The sequence below is a fragment of the Sturnira hondurensis genome, unplaced genomic scaffold (assembly GCF_014824575.4).
Source record: "Sturnira hondurensis isolate 20B ecotype Veracruz unplaced genomic scaffold, ASM1482457v3 Scaffold0016663, whole genome shotgun sequence".
NCBI lineage: Eukaryota > Metazoa > Chordata > Mammalia > Chiroptera > Phyllostomidae > Sturnira > Sturnira hondurensis.
In genome coordinates, this window is record NW_028089294.1 from 16,600,849 (window position 1) to 16,620,290 (window position 19,442).

A 19,442-nucleotide genomic window follows, 5' to 3' on the forward strand; every position below is an offset into this window, starting at 1 on the left:
GGCAGGAGAGTGTGGCCACAGGTAAATAAAATTTCACCGACATACGAACTGACAGGAAACATTCCCACTCCACGGACTCACTCCCTCAGTTGCTCACAAAGCCTGCCCAGGGCTGCTTTCAGAGAGAGTTCCGGTGAGTTCTGTTACCGTTTCCTGCGCTTGCTTCTAAGGCCTTAAATATGCCTGGTCAGCTCCTTTGGAGTGTTGGTTTTTTAAAAGCACAGACTAAAGACTATTTTTGAAGTAAAACTTTCCTCCTGGGATAAAACTTCCCTTCACTGGCTCTTGCTCCTGAAGCCACACCTCCCCTCCCTCGAGCCAGAGCCTTCCTCCGGTCTTGTCCCAGGTCTTGTTCTGCCTGGAAGGCTCTGGGGTGTCCGTGTGCCTGGGCTGATTTTCATTAAACCCCTCAAGGCGAAGCTGAGCAAATGGCTCCAACAAGTTGATTTTCCAAAGAGTCCATTTTATTTTGAACCAACGTGTCAAAACAAAATCAAGTCAACCTAAAATTCATGCAAAGCAAATAAGTACATCTGTTTGTGGGTTTGCCTTCAAAACTACAAAGGCAATGCAAGACACAGAGGGCCCGCAGAGCTCCTGGGGAGGCAGGGCGTCTACTCCAGCTTCCCCACAACAGGGGTCCAGAAAATGGCAGCACCAGCTGGTGTCTTGGCTGCAGAGGGGTTAAGACTGAGCTCAAGGCTTGGATGACTCCTGTCTCCTTCCCAGCCCTGGGCCCAGGGTGGGGGTGGGCTAAAGAGAAAGCCTCCACTTCACCTGCTGTCCCTGCCTCCTCCTCCACGTTGCAGACGCCAGGCCTGGAAGGGGGTCTGGCCGTTGCACGTGCCAGAGCTGGAGAAGGGCGTGCTCACCCCTCAGCCTTACACCAGGCTGAGACCTCTCGGGCTGCAGGCGGCTGGTGAGTCCACACAGACGCTGGGCCTTGCTCTCGCCTCAGCCTCTTTTGCCAACTCTTCCCTCTGGGGAAAGAGCACTTTGAGGAGCACATCTCCAGAGGTGGGGTCCTTATCATTTGAACTAAAGAGACAGATGCTGTGGTTGCCGTCTGGGGTCTAAACGGGAGGGTATCACAGGCAGTAACCCAATCTTATTAACTTTGACCCCAGACCCGTTGTTAGAACAATTTAATGGGTTGTGAAATACCAGAAAATTTCACAGCAGAGATCTAAATTTATAACTTCTGGCTTAGAATATCTGGCTATACCGGTTCCCCTATTTCCCCATGGCAACAAGTCTGCTGAAGACCCTCGGCAGACACCCTCCCGTCACTGACCAGACCTGTGAGTCCTGGGGCGGTTGCCCTGGGGCCACAGGGACATGGAAGGGTCAGGCTCTGGCCTGCATCCTCTGGAGGGCCAGCGAGAGACGGCCTCCCCTGGCCATTTCCGAGCAGCAGTGCACAGGGGGCCTCCCTCGGATTCCGAGTAGAGCAAACCCTTTTACTAAGAGCTGAGACCACGGCCAGTCTGGGGAGTACAGACTTCTGGGAAAGCACCCACACCCATCCTCAGCCCACCCCCTTTACCAAGATGCCTGTCTGCTGAGCCCTGCAGCATCTGGGCAGAGCCCGAGAGCAGCCTCGACCTGAGTCAGAGACAGTCCGACCCCTTTTGTCCCGGTCGACTGCCCCAGCATGCACTGAGTACAGGGGAACTCCGGAGGGCAAAGCCCACATCCCCAAATGGGCTGCTCTGCTTTGCTCATCGCAAAATTTGCCTAATGGTGGTGTTCCTGGGCATGATCTTGGGCCACCTCATAGTGATGGCTATAGTAGTGACCTCCGTGAATGCCCTGGGGAAGGGGAAACAAGACAGGGGAAGTAGCATTAGACAAACAAGTGGCTGAGGAAGAGTATAAAGAAAGACACTTCTCCATTGTCACAGTCATGAAATGAACATCCACCCAGCTCAGGGGGTTTACGTTTCTGTTCATGTCGCCACCCAGTTGACACATACAGGACCCTGAACCTTGGAGCTTTTTAACACGTGTTCCGCTCCTCTCCCTGAGCAGACAGACTGACAGCTCCCTGAGAGCAGGGATGGCGACACATTTCTGTACAGGTCTCGGTACAACCTGTAGTCCTCCAACATTCCTGGCGATTAAAACGAGTGCTTATGGTCAAATACCTAAAGTACAATGATTTACTAAACATAGACGGACCTACCACAGAGAATGAAATTGCTGTCCATTCGTCATCGCTCATGAAATGCTAGGATAGTGTCTGAACAAAGTTTACAAATAATATTTTTTAAAAAGAAAAATCCACCTATTGTCACCTGCCTGCCTGAATGAACCCCATTATGCCACACAGCACCCTCCCCCAAAGTGAAAGCATGGCAGACAGATGCTGTCCTCCAAAGGAGCTTGGTCAGCTCCCCCAGGCTCTCCAAGAGCCAACTGCTGCCTGGAGGTGTTTACAGGGCCGGGGGGCAGACGGCCCAATCACCCTGGCCCACATGGAGGAATTTTCCACCCTGTGACATGACCACTGGGGATAACCCCACTTGGGGAGGCTCAGAGTGGGGACTGCCTTCCCAGACACACCCACCAGTGTGGAACGTGGGCGACCTAGAAGAGGAACGCTGAGCACACAGTGGTGACAGTTCTCGGAGAGCAGACAGCTGATGCGTGGTGGCCCAGGGTGCATGGAGTCTCAGGAAATGAGACTTAAGATTAGCACCTAATTATTGCGTAGACGGTTCCTACCAAAGAATGGAAAAAACACTACTTTTTCAGTGAATATGTGGTTTAGGTGATGTAGAGGGCTATTCATCTGTAGAGAAATGCAGAGAAACTAAAGGGGGAGGTAAGGATCACCTCTCAAGTAAGGGAGGAGTCAACATTTGAACCCAGGCCCTGCTGCCCAAATGGCATTTCCTTGACTGCCTAGAACAGACAGTCCGCCTGGAGTCCTGGGCCTTGTGCTGCAGGTCTGGAGGGTCCCAGACCCTTGCTCTGGCTCGGTTCTAGCATCCCGTGTGCCTTCGCTTCTGCCCTGTCTGTTCACCACCCTCAGGCTCACAGGCCCAGCTCCCAAAAAGTATTCCTACCTTCTGTTCCACGTTGGTCCCGAGCCATCCAGTCCTGCTGGGGTAACTCAGGCTGCCCCGGACTTCCCTGTGCCACCCCCACCCCCACCTCCCTAGAACTGCCACCTCACGCCTCAGTTTATCTTTCTGAGTCTTTTCCCTCTCCCTTGTGAGCCTGCATGCCCCAAGTCCCTCTGTTAGGCTCCTCCTTCTGCCTCTGTCTTTGCTCCCAAGCAAAGGCCCCACCCTCTTCTCTGAGATGGGCCCACCCTCTCTCTTTCAGAGGCCTGGCTTGGTCCTGTTCCTTGGGAGGCCTTTTCCTTGGGCTCCCCTCCTGACTCTGCCTCCTTAGGCAGCTGTGAGCCCAGTGGACTAAGCCTGGGGTTGGGGCAGGGGGCAGCTGCGCCTGCCCCTGCACACGGCTCCTGATGCAGCTCCCGTACAGAGTGTGGCCTCGGGTCCCATCTTACTATCTGCACCTACAAAATGAGAAGAATTCCAGCCCTACATGGTGTCATAAGGATTATATTAAAACACGTGAGACACCTGGAACAGTGCTTTGCATACAACAAATGGTCAATAGCTGTCACTGTCCTTCGTCCGCCACTAAGTGCACCCCCTTGAGACACTGCAGGTGCTGCCCCTTCAGGCCGCTCCACCCCAAGGAAGGCTGCGGAGCCCCACTGGCCTAGCCCTCCCTGGGCTCACAGGCGAGGCAGGGTTGGAGGATCCTGGTGCTGCCGGAGCCTGAGTCCCGTGCCTGGTGCCAAGTGGCTCAGAGGAACCCTGTTGGAGTCTCCCAACAGGAGAGTTTACCTTCGGTGTGTCACTCTTTGGGAAAGTGGCAGTGCTGCCCCCCGCACTCAGCACGTCACTTATTCAAGTCTCCACTCTCCTCTCTTAAGGCCCCAGCCACTTCCCATTTAATGCCTCAAGGGACTTTTTTAATTTGGCATGCATGTGATTGCTGATTCAGGGCTGTGAGTTCCTTGAGGGCAGGGCCAGGTCTGTTTTGCTCACCACTGACTCTGCCAAACCCTGCCCATCCCTGGCAGAAATTGGACACTTAACAAACAGCTGTCTCATGTAAAAGTATTTTGGTAATGCACATGCAACAGTCAAAGACCAAAGAAACGTGAAAAAGGAAGACCTGGCTGGGTGGTAGACCCTGAGCCTTAGCTCTAAACAATGTGTCTGACCAAGAATTTGTTTCCTGGTGTGCAGATTTATGAGGTGTCTTAAAGAGTTATAAAAAAAGGAAAACTCGGTTTCAATTGTAAAGAAAAAAATAGCACACACCACAAACCACACACACACATTCTTTGCTCTTCAGGATCTCAGGCACCTACCTAAACTGGAAACCTTTGCCTTCTGGACGCTTGAAAACAAGCGAGACCAATCAGAAGCCAGCATTTTTAAGGTCCCGCCCCTCCACATGGGTGACAGACAGTGCGTTCAACCCGGCGCCCCCTGGAGGCGAGGAGTGCAGGTGCTGCGCCTGCTGAGAGGGTTCCCTGCCGGGCGGAGCCTGCTCACCCGGCGAGTCCCTGTCGCCCCTGGAGCTGCGACCTCCTCAACCTGCACGGGTCGAACTGCATAGGGGGTCCACGTTGAGTCTTACAGGGCTGAGCTGCTGAGGAGCTGCCAGCAGTGATTTTTAACCTGTTTACAAAGGTGAGTTTTCCCACAACTTGCCCCTGTTTAATCCGAGGAATGGGTTTGAGGAGAGGAAGTGGCTCCCAGAAGTGGGTGTAAAAGCAACAGCGGGTGTAAAAGCTTCGGAGCACCTCCTTGGGACCCGGCCCAGCCTCCGTGAAGCAGATGGACATAGAGAGGAGTGGCACCCTTTCCCTGGTCCCCGGTCACCGGGATGGGGGTGCAGGGACGGCCCCCACCTCCGCCTGCTGGTGGGCCATCCCAGGAGCCCCGGCTGCTGCCGCTGCACCCAGACCTCCAGGTCGGACAGCCAAGGTGTCTTCGGCTGCCCCCTCTCCGAGAGGACCTGACTGGGTGACGTCGCCCTGCTCTCCCTCACCTGGGCAGGGCGCAGAGCTGAAAGGATCATTATCCACTCCAGGGTCCTCGGCCCCAGTTTGAAAGGAGGTCTGAGGAGCACCCCTGTGAGGACGCCAAAGACCCACTTGGGTCAAGGTGGGTTCTTCCTTGGGCCACTGGTGGCTCTCGGGACAGGCCCTGGGCCCTGCCTGCCCTCCTCTGCAGAGGGGCTTTTGCAGGAGGAGGGGTCAGTTTGTGCAGGCAGGGTGGCAGGAGAGTCGCGGGTCGACAGGGAAGTCCAGGCTCCTGGCACCCCCAACATGGGGAGGTGGGGAGGAGAGGTGTGAGGAAGAGAAGTTTTTACTTATGAGCACCTACTGCGTGCCAAGTACCATGTGAGATTTCTGTCCAGGACAGCACATTCCCCACAAAGGCCCAGGAAATATGGTTTAAAAAAATATATTTATGTGTCACTTGAACGAGTTCATTTTATGTGGAGGAGAATATCCCTCTAGTCCCCTTCCCCACCACCTCTTCTTGTCTGGGGCCAAAAAAGTGGTGGTCGGTGGGACGGAAAGGCCAAGAAGTGACTCCAAAATCGCCTGAGAGGGGAGGTGAGAGCCTGGTCTGATTAGCACCAGAGGAGTTGTGAGAACTAGAAATACAGGTCCTGGCCCCTCCCTGGTGGCTGAGGAAAAACTCAAGATTTTGGAAAAAACTAGCTCCAAGGTGACCTCCCCAGTCAAGGAGGGGAGAGGACGGGGCCACTGCATGGGCCCTGCTCACGGCTGGCTGCTGGGAAGGGCGGGTCTGGTCGGCCACCAGACCCAGAAATCTGCAGCATTGCAGATGAAAGGGGATGGGGGTGCCACTCTGTCCAAGACCTCCATGGTGGTGACAGAGGACTTGCTCCTCAGGCACCCAACTTAGCCCTGGCAGAGCCAGCAGCCACCCTGAGACCTAAGACATGCTCTTGCTGCCACTCCGTGGGTGAGGTGCCCCAAACCCTGGGACCCCTGTGCATCATGGCAGAGTGACCTGTGCTGGGGGTGACTGAGGAGCAGCCTTTGCCTCCCAGTGCAGCCGAACACCTGGCCTCTTGTTCCCCTCCTCGTTCCCTTGTCCTCAGGAACATGTGAACCCCAGTTTTGGTCAGGAAAACTGGCTCCCCAGGCCCAGGTACTATACCCCCCAGCCCCGACCCCAACCTGTCCCTGTCTCAAACTTGTCTTTCCCTCTCCACTGCTCTCCTGCCCTGTTGAGGACCCCAGTATCTCCCAGACTACAGGTCCCATTCAGCTCCTGGGACTTCATTAATTGTGGAATAAAAGGTTTGGTCTCAAGGCACAGAAATGCCAAGACTGTTGGGGAGCAGGTGAATTTTCCAAGTGCTTGTTGGATGCTGGGAACCCAGGGTGCTATGGGGGGAGAGGACACTGCAAGGACAGGACTGGGGTTAGACCTGCCTGGGGACAGAGCTGTGAGCCCGAAGTCTCACGCACTGCTCGGTGACGGGTGAGCCAGCAGGCCTGGGGCCGCTGCCTCAGCCATCCCCTCCTGCACACAGGAGCCCTGGGCTCTCTGGGAAACTCCAAGTGGGCACAGAGTGGAGCTGGGGGTCCAGGCCTGGTCCTGCTAGGCCACTGGCTTGCTGAGAGCCTTGGGAATTAGCACAGCAGTCCTTGGCCTTCATGCCTTCAGGCTTGTGATTAGGACCTAATGCGAAACCTCAGTTGGAAAGCCTGTTGGAAGCATTACCTCCCACTGAGTGGATTCTGCTCATTCTTCCCTCCACTCAGGAGACAAGAAGTAGAGGGAAGCGAGGACACAGTTGATAAAAGCGCATTAGCTGACGTTGTGGAGTGCATGCTACCTGTCTGGCTCCATACCAGGCACTCAGCATATTTAATTCTCCCAACAACTGCACGGACTAGGCAGGACCCTCGCTGCCAGTGTCACTTCTCCTTGGCCACTATGAGTGAGTGGCCAGGCCGGCACTCAGATCCACACTGCCTGAAGCAGAGACCTTCCCTTCCCCACCAGCGTCCCCACCCAACATCATCCTGGGACTGGTTTCCCGGAGACCCTGCTGGCCTGGGGAAGCGCCTTGGCTGGAAGTACGACCTGGCTTTCCTGCTTGACCCCAGCTCACTGCGGGGACTTGGGCAGCTCGCTTTACTTCTCTGGTCTTCTGTCCCTTATTTTGTTTCACAAGGAGTTTTGCTCCCTGAGCCCCCTGCCAGATCCTTGGGGGCCATTTCTATAGTCCTTGCCCCTGATCCTACGTTGGGTTAGAAAAGAAATAAAAGTGCAAATGGAGCCCAGGGCCCTAGAGTGGGGTTTTCTCAGCCTCTGGGCATCCCTACATGTGTCCTGGAGTCACCCACCCATGAGGGTGGCACGGAGCCCGTTACCAAGCTCATGTTTCAGAAAACTAAGGTCCATTGAGGTAAAATGGCTCTTCAGGGTCAAAGAGCAAATTAGAGGCAGAGCCATGGTTGGACTCCAGATTTTCCAACCCTGAGACCAGGCTGCTCTCAGGCCCCTGGGATGGATCCTTGGTGTGGTGGTGGAAGAACAGGAAAAGGGAAGTATCAGCATGACTGAGGTCCCTTTGGAAAGACCACTTTCTTGCCTTTGCCGCCTTCCAGAGGCTGCCCAGATGCCTTGGCTTGTGGCCCCTTCCTCCATCTTTGAAGCCAGCAACAGTGGGTTTAGGGTTTCTTTAATAGTTTATTTGCACTGTATTTTTTCCATTACCATTTACCCCCCTATTCCCTCTTCTACCTTCACCCTCCCCGGCCCAGACTGAGTTTTTCTCACACTGCATCAGTCTGACATCAGCTGTTCTCCCTAGTTCTAAGGGTCCTTGTGGTGAGCCTGGACCCACCTGACAATCCAGGGCACCTCTCCATCATCTGTGTTGGCTGATTCCCTCTCCATGTAACCTAGCACGTTCACGGGTTCAAGGATGCGGATGTGGACATCTTTGGGGGACATTATTCTGCCTGCCACATGCCCCTTATCTCTAAGGGGACTTCCGAAAATAGTTATCTTTCCTGAGCATCCAACATGTGTGTTGAAGTGTGTACCTGCTCCTCTCCCCCATGCGCCTCCCGGGAAGTCTGTGTTCAGCCCTGGCCTTGCCCTTCGAGGATTTCCCTTTCATCCTGTGTCCTGCCTCCCTGGTGCCCACCTTCTCAGCACCTCTCTGTACCCCTTTCACAAGTAGACCCTTTACCTCTGAGCCAGGCAGCCCCAAGCTGGAGTGGGGCAGGGAAGCAGCTCAGGTTGCCGGCCAGGTTCAGCAGGGGAATGGGGGCTGCGCTCCCAAGGGACAAGGGGCTGATTGCTGCAGCTCAGACAGCGCCAATCCTGGCGCGTGGGACAGCCTATGGGATTGGTTCCCGTCCTCCCAAGCCCAGAAAGGGCCCCTACACCTCGGTGACCAGTGCCTGTTGGGGAAATGGAGAGGGCAAGCCAGGCGCTGCCTGCTTGTGTGGCTCCACTCTGCTGGGGGGGGGGAAGGGGGTGCAGAGGAAGGAGGCCCCAGCAAGCGCCTGAGCTGGGACCTTCTGGGAACGGGTGGGGGCTCTGTCTACCTAAAGAGGGGTGGAGGCTCTGAATTTGTCCACGTCTCCCCGACGTGCCAGGCAGCTAAGCTTTGGGCATCACATTATCTTCTTTTGTTCTGTCTTCTGCTCCTTGTATTCTCCTGATACTGTCCCCTCTGGGGTCACCTGGGGGGAGACTTGGGTAAAATCCAGCCACCTCGTCCTTGTACCCTGTAGGAGGCAGCTTCTGAACCAGCTTCCTGGGGTTCAGATCCTTATGTAACAACCCCTGTCCTTGAGGCGGGCTGCTCCTGTGACTTCCTGTTCACAAAGAGAACATGGGAAAGTCTTTTAAGATTTGGTTATAAAAGGCTGCGTCTTCTACCTTTCCCTAACACTCTTCCTCACTGGATCTGGCTTGTTCCCTCTGATGCGGCCAGCTGCCGGCTTGCGAGCAGCTGCACGGAGGAGTCCACGCGTCTAGGAACTGAGGGCAGCCCCCGGCAACAGCCAGCATGGAATTGAAGCCCTGGGCCCAACATCCCCTAAGCAACTGGATCCTGTCACCAACCATCACGTGAGTAACCTTGGAAATGACCCTTCCCCCATCAAACCTTGCGATGACCTGCATTGCAGCCTGTGAGAGACCCTAGGCAGAGCGCCTACTCAGCCACCCACAGATTGTGGGCACAGACTCCTGAACCCCTCTTCTCTGCTTTGCCGTCATCTCTCCCCGCCTCCAGACTGTGGTCCAGCCCCGCATGTCTGGGCTCCACACTCTTACGGAGAGCTCACCCATTCATGGCTGCAGCGATTAGTCAGCGACGTGTCTGTGGCGAAAGGCTTCCAGTCGTTTCCCCCGTCCCACCAGCTCATCTGCGTGCAGTTCCACTTCTCCTCCGGCCCCCGAATACATATTTTATCTGGATGTTACTATAACAACCCAAATCAGTGACTATGTTTCCCTCGTCATCTCTGTTTCCAGTCAGTAATAGATGTTCCCTTTGGAAGGAGGCTCATCGCTCCCCAGACCCTCTGCTGGAGGGAAGCAGAAATCTGCTCCCCGCCCAGCTGCCTCCCTCTGATTCAGCCTCACCTTCCTTAAACATGACTCTCAAGATGTCAGAGCATTCGTGGCTGTCACGTCTCCACATTTGCCAATGAACCTGCCTGGTGTTTCCCACCACTAGCCCCATGTGACTATAGCAGCCGGACCAAGATTTGCACGCCAGTCCTGCCACGTGCTGCCTGTGTGTCCTGGCGTGAGTTGGTTCGCCCCTGACCTTGGCTTCCTAGTCTTTGAGGTGAAAAACTGAGACACCTCAGGTGTGCGTCAGCCTGGGGAAGTTCCTCCCGTGGTTCCAGCTTTGATCACAGGCCTACCCCAAACCAGGTTCTACAGCCAGTGGGATGGCATAGGTTACACGCCCAACCAGTAACGGTGCAGAAGGTGGCATTGGCCTTGGGACTGACAGATCCAGCCAGCACCCCACGGAGTAGGGAGAGGGTTGTTCCCCAAAGCAAGGGGTGCTGGGCAGATGCCCGTATCCAGGTGCACCTTCTCTGCCATGTGGGCATGTTTGAAGTTCTCTCGGTGTCTGTAGAGGTGGTGATCGCACCACATTGCAAATGTACTCAACGCCACTGAATTGTGCATTTGGTGAGGGTTAATTTAATGTTATATGAATTTCACCTCAATAAAAAAGGTTTTTTAAATGCTCCCACTAAAATAAAGAACCCACGTCATCTACAACTAAAAATGCACTTACTCTTCTCCCAGAGGAAGATAATCCAAGTCATGACCAGTTCTAAAATCAGGATCTCTGAGTAATGTGCATTCCTCTCAGTGCAGTCTGGGTGTGGCTTCTTGTCTCTGTAACGGTGGCTAAAGTATAAATTTGACCACCCCAAATGCCACCTTATGATGGTGGACAGAAAATAGATTATCCACAGTGAAGACCGACTTTGGGAGAGGGAGAAGGGAAGGAGCATGAAGAGACTGCCGGTCCGCAGCCTCCACCGCACGCCGCTGGCACGGTGGCCGGGGCTCACTCCTCCACAGTGGAGCCAGGGCCTGGTCCAGTTTCCTGGGAGATCCTCTCTGACCCCTTGTCCTCCAGGGCTGGGCTGAGGGCCTGCAGAAAAGTCCCATCAGGGAGGGCCACCTTCCATCAGTGTGGTCATGGCTTCCCGGGGATTCCTTCATGGGATGAGTGATCCCTCGGTCTGGGGATGGTGATTCCCAGACCCAGGATTCCCTAAAGCCTCGGCCAGCTGCCAGTCAGCTCATTTCCTGGGAAGACCACGGACTAGTAACTAGCCCCACGAAGACCCAAAGCTGCTGGGTGGGCTGTGTGTGCCCACCACAGAGGTTGTGAGCATTAAAGTAGTGTAGATATGAAGGTGCTTTGTAACCCATGAGTGTAATTATCCGCGTTCACAGAGAGAACCATAAAGTCACAGATTCATTCTGTATGGTTTTAAGTGTGCTGGAACACCATTTTCGTATTCATTTTTTTACCCTTTGGAAATAAATCTTTCTTATTTATTTATATATTTATAGAGAAAGAGGGGGGAAGGGAGATAGAGAGGGAGAGAAACATTGACGTGCCTGCAACCCAGGCACTGCCCTGACTGGGAATCCAGCCGGTGACACTTTACAGGATGATATTCAACTAATTGAACCCGCCAGTCAGGGCCTTTTTTCCCCTCTTCCTGGATTTCCCACAGCAACTGCCATAAACTTCCCTGCTTTTCCGGATGCTGGGTCTGCCCCTTCCCACTGGAGGTACCTCAGCCGCTGTCTCTCACTCCAGCATGAACCTCACCCTGTCTATTGACAGGTGTGAAAATGAATATAGGTGTAAAATGCATGGGTGTGTGTGTGTTTGTACATGTATTTTTTCTGTCCACTGAGAATACCTGCCAGGAATGAAACCTCAGTAGCAATGAGTACACCTTGTGCCTAAATCTTAGCTTCTAAACACCATTTTTTACTAAAAGGAACTGCACTTTTGGGGAAAAAATCACAGGTTTCAGAGTTGGGTCAAGGAAGGAGCAGGATGAGTCCAGAATATATCAAAATCAAAAGGAAGGAAACAAAGAAAAGAATGGTGGGATTCATAAGGGACTCCCACTGGTAAAATATGGGAACACTTGAGCACCAAAATAAATAACAATACCAACAGATTACAACCCACTGAATCAAGTAGGAATCTATGAGTCCACATCATTAGAAACAAATATGATGAGTCAATTGTAGGTTTAATGAGGAGTGGGATATTTATATAGTCTCAGAGTAGTTCTCCACAAAACACTTCCTAATGACAATGGGGAAAGAGGGACCCGGCAGTGGATGAGCCTGGTGCACACCCCTTCCATCCAGTGACCAGAGTTAAGGTTGTTGGAACCGGCCAAGCTGAAGCGGTGCGCCACCCAGCAGGATGCAGCGAGACCCACACGGCACCACTTCCGTGACATTCCAGCTGCAGATGCATCACCAAAGCTACTCTCAAGGAGACATCAGACAAATCCCGTCCTGGTCCATTTGGGCCACTATAATGAAGTACCAGACTGGGTGCTTTACAAACAACACACATTTCTCACAGTTGGGGGCTGGAAAGTTCAAGATCGAGATGTTTGGTGCGGGCGTCCTAGTTCAGAGACGGCAGTCTTTTCTCTGTGCCCTCACGTGGTGGAAGAGACAAACTAGCTCTCTGGGGTCTTTTTTATATGGGCACTAACCCTAACCATGAAGGTTCTGCATTGCGAAAGCCTGCACACAGGGAAAGAAGGTGCACGTGGACGCTGGGTGGCCCTGGGGCAAATGTAACGTGTTTGCCCAGCACCCCTTGCTTTGGGGAGTAACCCTCTCCCTACTCCGTGGGGTGCTGGCTGGATCTGTCAGTCCCAAGGCCAATGCCACTGCTTGCACCCAGTTATAGGCTTGGGCGTGTGACCTGCGCCATCCCACTGGCTGTAGAACCTGGTTTGGAGTGGGCCTGTGATCAAAGTCAGAACCACGGAAGTAATCCCTCTGGACCATCCTGCTGGGGATGGCCACCTTGAGTGAGGGTGACATCAAAAAACAAAATAGAACCATTCCGTGTCTCCGTCCTTGAGGCTCAGGGTTGGGGAGGGAGAGTGCTGTTAAAGGATGTGATCCCTTGTGCCCTGGAAGCACTGGAGGAGCTTCCTGAGGAAAAGAAAATGATGTTTCCCCACTGGGATTCTCAGCTGGGAGATGGGGACCCCGAGATTGCAGGCTGCTGCCTTGGAGTTTGTTTGAAACAGAAGGAAAGCAGACGAGAGTGCGGAGAGCAAGCTCTGGGGCTGGCACCTGAGTCCCTGGATCTATCAATTCCTGAACCCCAACCTTGGGCTTCCCAGTGGCCTAAACTCTAAACTGCTGAATTGCTCTGAATTGTTTAAGCTAATTTAGGCTGGGATTCTCTCACTTGTAACTGAGTCTTGACTACCTTGCCACTCTACAGGAAAGGTAAGTGAAAGTTTCACCATATGGCATGGATGAACCTACATGGACAGTGGTCCCAGATGCAGCTCTCCCAGTGGGTGTGACATGCGAAGGATGTTGAGATGACCTGAATGGTGAGTCGCTGTGTGGTTGAGGTCACCAAGCAGGGTGGTCGGTGGGCTGGGTCTGGGAGTCAGGGAGCAGGTGTGGCAAAGGCAAGCGGACTGGTTTCAGACGCAGACTGATGGAGAGGACATAAGGTCTAGCAAGGTGCTGGAGCCGAGGGTGGGGATTCCACTTTCCCCTTCACCTCGGTCAGGAGCATGGGGACTGAGCCTTCTGCTAGAGTCCCTCGGTGCAGGAGGTCAGAGGAACATGGTGTTGGCGGAGGAGTTGAAAGGGCCCCTGGGCCAGTCCTGGTGCTGGTGGCCGAATGCGTCTGGTTCTCCCCACTTTGAAGGCCAGGTAGCATTTACTTCCTGGATCCTTGGAGTTGAATGGAGCTGTACGACTGGTTCCAGCCAATGTGTGACAAATGGCTATCAGTGGGCTACCCTCCAGTGCTGTCCTTGAGGTGGTGGCTCTCCTGTCAGCCAGAGTCCCAGAACACTCACAGGGCTCAGGCCCTCTGCAGACCTTCCGCAGACGTGTACCAGGAGCAAGAAAAGAAACTCGGGCTTTAGTAGTGTATTTAACTAATTCACAACGGGACTCGGCGGTACTTTTGTTGTGGTCAACGGCAATGACAGAAGACAACCCAGTCACCGGGTTCGAGCGCGCAGTCCAGAAGCAGTGAGCACATCCCCATACTGTGCAGCCACCGCCGCGGTCCAGCTCCCCAAACTAAACCTCCGTGCCCACGAACACGACTCCCTGCTCCGCGCCCCCTCAGCCCCTGGTAGCCACTGTTCTGCTCCGAGCATTGGACTTTTCTAGGCACCTCCTATGGCATTTGGCCTTTTGTGTCTGACTTATTTCACTTAGCATGTCTTCGAGGTCCATCCATGTTGGAGCACCTGTCAGAATTCCCGTCCTGTTTAAGGCTCCATGATGGCCCATCGTTATGGATGTGGCACTTGGCTTCCCCACCGCAGGCCGAAGAACATCTGGGCGGTGTTCACCTTTGGCCCTTGTGAATAACATTGTTCGTAACACTGGTGTACAAATGTCTGTTTGGGTCTCTGACTTCAGTCCTCTTGGGTATGTACCTGGAAGCGGAATTGCTGGGTCATACAGTACACCTATGTTTACTTTTCCTGAGTAACTGCCATATGTTTTCCGTAGAACCTTTGTAGTTCTAAGTCACCAAGACTTGGGGTTGTTTGCTCCCACAGAATAACTTAGCCTGTCCCTGCTGATACCACCCCTCACCCCAGATGATCTAGGATCGACTCACTCCCTTCAAGGGGGCTCATCTTGTAGAGGCCCTCGGCCAGGATGGATCTGGCGTCCCGAGCTTGTCCCTGTTGCGCGGGCGGCCTCCACTTGGCCGCCCCACCTGGCGGGGGGTGGAGGGCGGAGTGGGGGTTGGGGCGCGGAAGGGCCGGCGCTGCTGTCCCCAGCCCCAGTGCTGAGGCAGGCAGAGTGCAGTGGGCTCTGGTGGAGGTCGGGAGAACTGTAGGGCATCGGCCGCCGGGGTCTCCTCGGGCTGAGGGGAGGCACTTGACACCGGCCAGGGGAGAGGAGGGGCCGCTGTCCCTGCGGCCAGTGCTGGACACGGGGACCCAGCGCGGAGGCAGTGCCAGGTAGCAGAGCGCCCCGCGGGGGAAGGGCCGCAGAGGCTGGGAAGTGGGACCGTGGGCGCTAGGACCAGCCGCGCGCACAGGCCGCTCCCGCCACGACGCCCCGGGGCCCCCCAGTCCGCGCTGCCTCCTGGGCCGGCTCCGCAGCGCCAGAGCCGGGGCCAGCGCGGCCGCCGGGGACGAGTAGCAGGCGAAGGCCTGGGCCCGCGGGCGGCCGGAGGGAGGGAAGGAGGAAGGCGGAGAGAAGGGGTGGGAAGGGGGGGGGACCCGGCAGAGGAGGCGGAGAGAGAGAGCGCGACAGCCAGCGGAGGGAGGGAGTGAGTGAGCGAGGCAGGCAGGCGGGCTGGGAAGGAGAGAGGGCGCGCGGGCGGCGGCGGCGTCGAGACCAGAGGACCATCCGGGACGCGGCGCCGCGGCACCAGGGCGCGCAGACGGGCCGGCCCGACCCCACCGGCCACACGGTAATCAGCGCCGCTCCTGGCGGCCTGGGCGGCCGGCCCGGAGGTGGGCGAGGAGGAGGTAGGGCCGGGCGGGGGGCACGGCGGCGGGCAGTGCCCGGCTCGGGGTAGGTTCCCGGACCCCTGCAACTCGGCGCCGGGAGCTTGCGGGGCCAGGGCTGCGGGCGGGGACCGTGGGCTGGGCTGGCCGGAGTGGCGCGGGGCATTTGTGGGTTTGTTTATGTCCCATCGGGCTCCGCAGGCGCCCCCTCCCGTCCCGCCCGCTCCGGGCTCGGAGCCCCCTCCCCGCCCCCGCCCCGCTCCGGGCTCAAGTTCAAGTCTATACAATGCGGCGCCCCTCCACTGCTGGCCTCAGCCGCGGTGCCCGGCTCGGCGCTGCCGCAGGGGCTCCGGACTCGCCACCCCCGCCTTCCGGCCCTGCCTCCACCCGGAGCCCCGCCTGGGGCCTGCGGGCGGAGAGCCGGAGGGCGCAGACCCCGACCCCGAATGATCGGCTCCCGCCGCGGCCCGCAGGGAGCGGAGGAAGGGGCGCGGGCCCAGCTCAGGCTCCGCGGCGGCGGCAGAAAATGGCAGCCTGGCACGACCCGGCCCCCCGCCCCTCCCCCCGGCTCCCGGCCCTCCCTGGCCAGGCGGACACGGGAGGCCCCGGGGGGCGGTCCGAGGGGTGATCGGCGGGCCGGGCCGGGGAACACTGCGCAGCGATCCTCCTCCGGCCACCTGTGGCTGGGGGTGCGGGTGCCAGTGGATCTGGGAGGGGCGACGAGGGCGGGGAGAGTGCCACTTGGGGGGCACACCTCCCCGCGGAGGGCCGGGGGTGGGGTGGACTTCGTGCCTGGCTCCTCCCTGCCCGCGCCGTGGGCAGTGGGAGCCGGGGCGGTGGCGCCGCAGTGTAGGGGCGAGGCGGGGGCGGGCGAGTATCCCGTCCTCGGCCGCGGGGCCGGAAAACGCAGGGGTGGGAGTAGCGGGGCAGGACGGGAGCCGCGCGGGTGAGGGCGTCGGGGGTCGCCCGGGCAGCAGAAACACCCCCTCCGCAGCACTCAACACGCAAGCGGACACACACGCACACGCACCCCCGCTGGGCCGGTGCAGACGTGTCCTTGAAAGATTTCCATCTGCACAGTGAAGGACGAGGCCTGGCGGAGGCTGCAGATTAGGGTCAACTAGCCCAAGTCCCCGCGCCCCGGGAGTCCTGGAGCTTCGGAGCCGCAGGCGGCCCTGGTCCGTGTCCCGCCCTCACCCCAGCTCCCCTCCCCCAGGCCGCCCTGCCCTCCCTCCCCCTCCGAGCGGACGGAGCTGGCGTGGGTCCAGGGCCCGCCCCCGGCCTCCCCCAGCCCCCCGTCGCTGGGGCCCGCCGCCCTCCGGCTGCCAAACTTCGTTTAGCTTTCCTGGAGCCTCCCTTCTTGGGAGAACCCTCTCCCTTCCCACCCTACCTCTGTTTTCCCCCCTTTCTCGTCATCCCCTCGGTCCTTCCGCCCGCTCTCTCCACGAAAAAGCCAGTTGAGTAGGTGTTGGCGCCGCGGGTGGAGAGCGGGGGCTCATCAGTTCTCGGGGGCTCCCTTCCCAGCTCGCGAGGGGCGCCCCCTGCGGCTGCACCTTGACCCAAGATGGCGCCCCGCACCCAGCGGGGCAGCCGGGGCCTGCGTCAGGCCGCGGGGAAGGCTCCGGGGCCCGGGGCGCCACACGGCGCGCCCCCTCCCAGACCAGCAGTGACAGGAGCCTGTGCGGGAAGCGCCCTCCGCCCTGTGACCCGGCGTGCCCCTCTCGGCTGTGCCCAGAGACGGCCATCAGCATCCCTGGGGGACTGTTCGGTCTTCGTGTTTCACCCTGGGCCGCCCGCGGCTGAACGGGCCTCCTGGGCTGCGGCTGCGAAGGGATCCTGGGATCAGGTGCTGGGCCGCTGGGCCTCCTCCCTCCTGGGCAGATGTGACAGCTGCAGCCAGGGAAGCTTTTCTCCTCAAGCGTTGCTGGAGTGTGAGGGCTAGTCTATGGGATTTGGGGAGCCCAGCTGTCAGGCGGACCCTCCTTGGGTTGTCTCTCCCCTCCTTTGGCGGAGGCCATCTCCTGGTGGTTTGCGGGAGCTGCCTGAGCTTGGAAGCTTTGGTTGCTAGGTTGGAAGCTAGGTTTCTGGGGCAAGGTGGTCCCCCTCTGCCTCCCAGGCACACCGAGCCCCCGTTGGGCTGTTTGACAAGCAGCTCTGGAAGTGTGAGTCTGTGTGCGTGTGTGCGCATGTGCCGCACCCAGTCAGGGTCTCCAGGCGAACTTGCACAGCGGGCCTGGCGCCTGCCTGCCTCCCTTCCTGGCCCCACTTCTTTGGGCCCTGGCTCCCTCCCTGGCCTCTTGTCCAGCTCCTGGGTCACTGTCTTCAGCCACTCATGAAACACAGAGTTGTAGGCTGTGGCTGACTGAGGCTGTCCTCGCTCTCCTTTCCAGGCATGTGGGCCTGCAATAGGCGGCCAGCCTCAGAAGGGGTGAATTCCTTCTGGACTCAAGGACTGAGACCACAGTGCTGGGACTGCTCCCCAAGCGCAGGGACTGCTCTCCAAGCGCCGGAGCACCGTGGCCGTCAGGCGGTGTGTCTGTGGGGTGGGGGTTGGACTGGAGCTTGAAGGTCCATTCCAACTTTTAAATTCTGTGGCTCTGATTCTCGTGGTGGCATTTCAGACCCAGGAGTGGGGGCAGAGTGGTCTCTTTTTACACCACGCAGCAGTAATTGGGAAAGGCCCCCAAGGAGTGAAGGTCTGCCGGAGAGCAGCTCCCTTCCCCGAGGGGGTGGACCTTTGAAGGCAGAGGTGGCTTGAGGGCTGGGAACCCTGCGGGAGACAGGCTTGTCCTGTCTGACTCCACAGAGGGTGTGGAAGTACAGCTTCCGGTGAAGGCTTCACACGTGTGTGTTCTTCTGTAGGTTTACATATACTTCTGTGTGTGTGTGCATAATTTCTGAGGTTTCTTTCCAGATCCAGGTAAGCACTTGAGTGCCTTACGGATATTTTACTATCGCGGTCCCACATCAGTACAGTTGGTCTTCTGTAAAAGCCTACAAGGAAGACAGGACAAGCTTGAAAATACTTGCCCAGGGCAACCTGGCGGGGAAGAAGGGGCCAGGCCTGCCCTCTGGCGAACTTCGACTGTCTCGTTCAGCTCTCCTGGGCTGCTGCTATGCTTGGTTTCCTCTCCTTCCAGTTTGTAGTCTCCATGGGACAGGGACCTTGCCTGGCTGCCTCCAGGTCCCCCCCACTAGACGTTTCAGGGGGCCACCGTGGTCATCTGCTGAATGGTGGGGAAACTCGCTGCGCACCTGTGTTTTCAGTCCCTGTCCTCTCCCCAGTGGCAGAGGGTTTGGTGGCCCTTCTCTCTTCCCCTTGCTGCTGCTCTGCTTTCCCCAAATAGCCACCACCTCCTTTTCTGCCAGATCCTTAGGCTCAAGCTTCCCCAAAAGATCCCAGTTCTTCCCCAACAAGAGACCAGGCTCTCCAAAGGCTCTTTTTGGGGGGAACCCAAAAAGGCTCTTTTGGCTTCTCTAATGGGGGTAAAAAAAAAAAAACAGATGCAAGCTCTCCGCATCCTTGAGCCTGAAATGTTATCATTAGAACCCAAGCCTTAGACTTTAGGGCTGAAAGAGAACTTTGAGCCCTGAGAATACCTGGAATGGGGTGGAGGGCTGTTTGTGTGGGAGCCAGGCCTCTTTTCCTCCGGGGTCAGCAGTACTGGTCTGAGCCCGGGGCCACACGGCCAGCTGTGTGCCTGTCACATGCTCCTCCTCTGCTTCTGTACTTCCTGATGCCTTCTGCTTTTGTCGGCTTGGTGTTCCTCAGCATGGTGGCCATGTCCCCTTGCCCCAACCCATGCCCCACTAATAGTAAGTGTGTCTCCAGCCTCTAGCTTGGGAACAGGCAACAGCCAGGGCCATCCCATGGCCTGCAGGCAGCTGTTTACTTCCATTTTGGTATCTAATAGACAGTGGGGCCTGTCGGGAGCCTGCGTGCCCTGTGAGGCTGGGCGTCTCTGTGAGCCTGTGGCTTTGCTGCTCCCAAGCGGGACTTTAACAGTAAACGCAAGGGTCCAGATCCTTCTCCGCTCAAACCTTGAGGGCTTGTTTTTAGTCATTTCTCTCTTAGACTGCGATTTTACTGGAAAAACTGTAAAATCTGAGATCCATGTGGAGTCAGGGA

General features: G+C 57.1%; 1 protein-coding gene across 4 annotated transcripts in view; it reads left to right on the top strand.

Annotated features, from left to right (window-relative positions):
• The first annotated feature begins 15,142 nt into the window (after positions 1 to 15,142).
• DNMT3A (DNA methyltransferase 3 alpha) overlaps positions 15,143 to 19,442 on the top strand; it is a 96,009-nt gene continuing 91,709 nt past the window's right edge. For all 4 annotated transcript variants that reach the window (XM_037066797.1, XM_037066795.1, XM_037066796.1 and 1 more), the window contains exon 1: positions 15,143 to 15,276. The gene's annotated coding sequence lies outside the window, so the exon portion shown is untranslated. The remainder of the gene's footprint in view (positions 15,277 to 19,442) is intronic.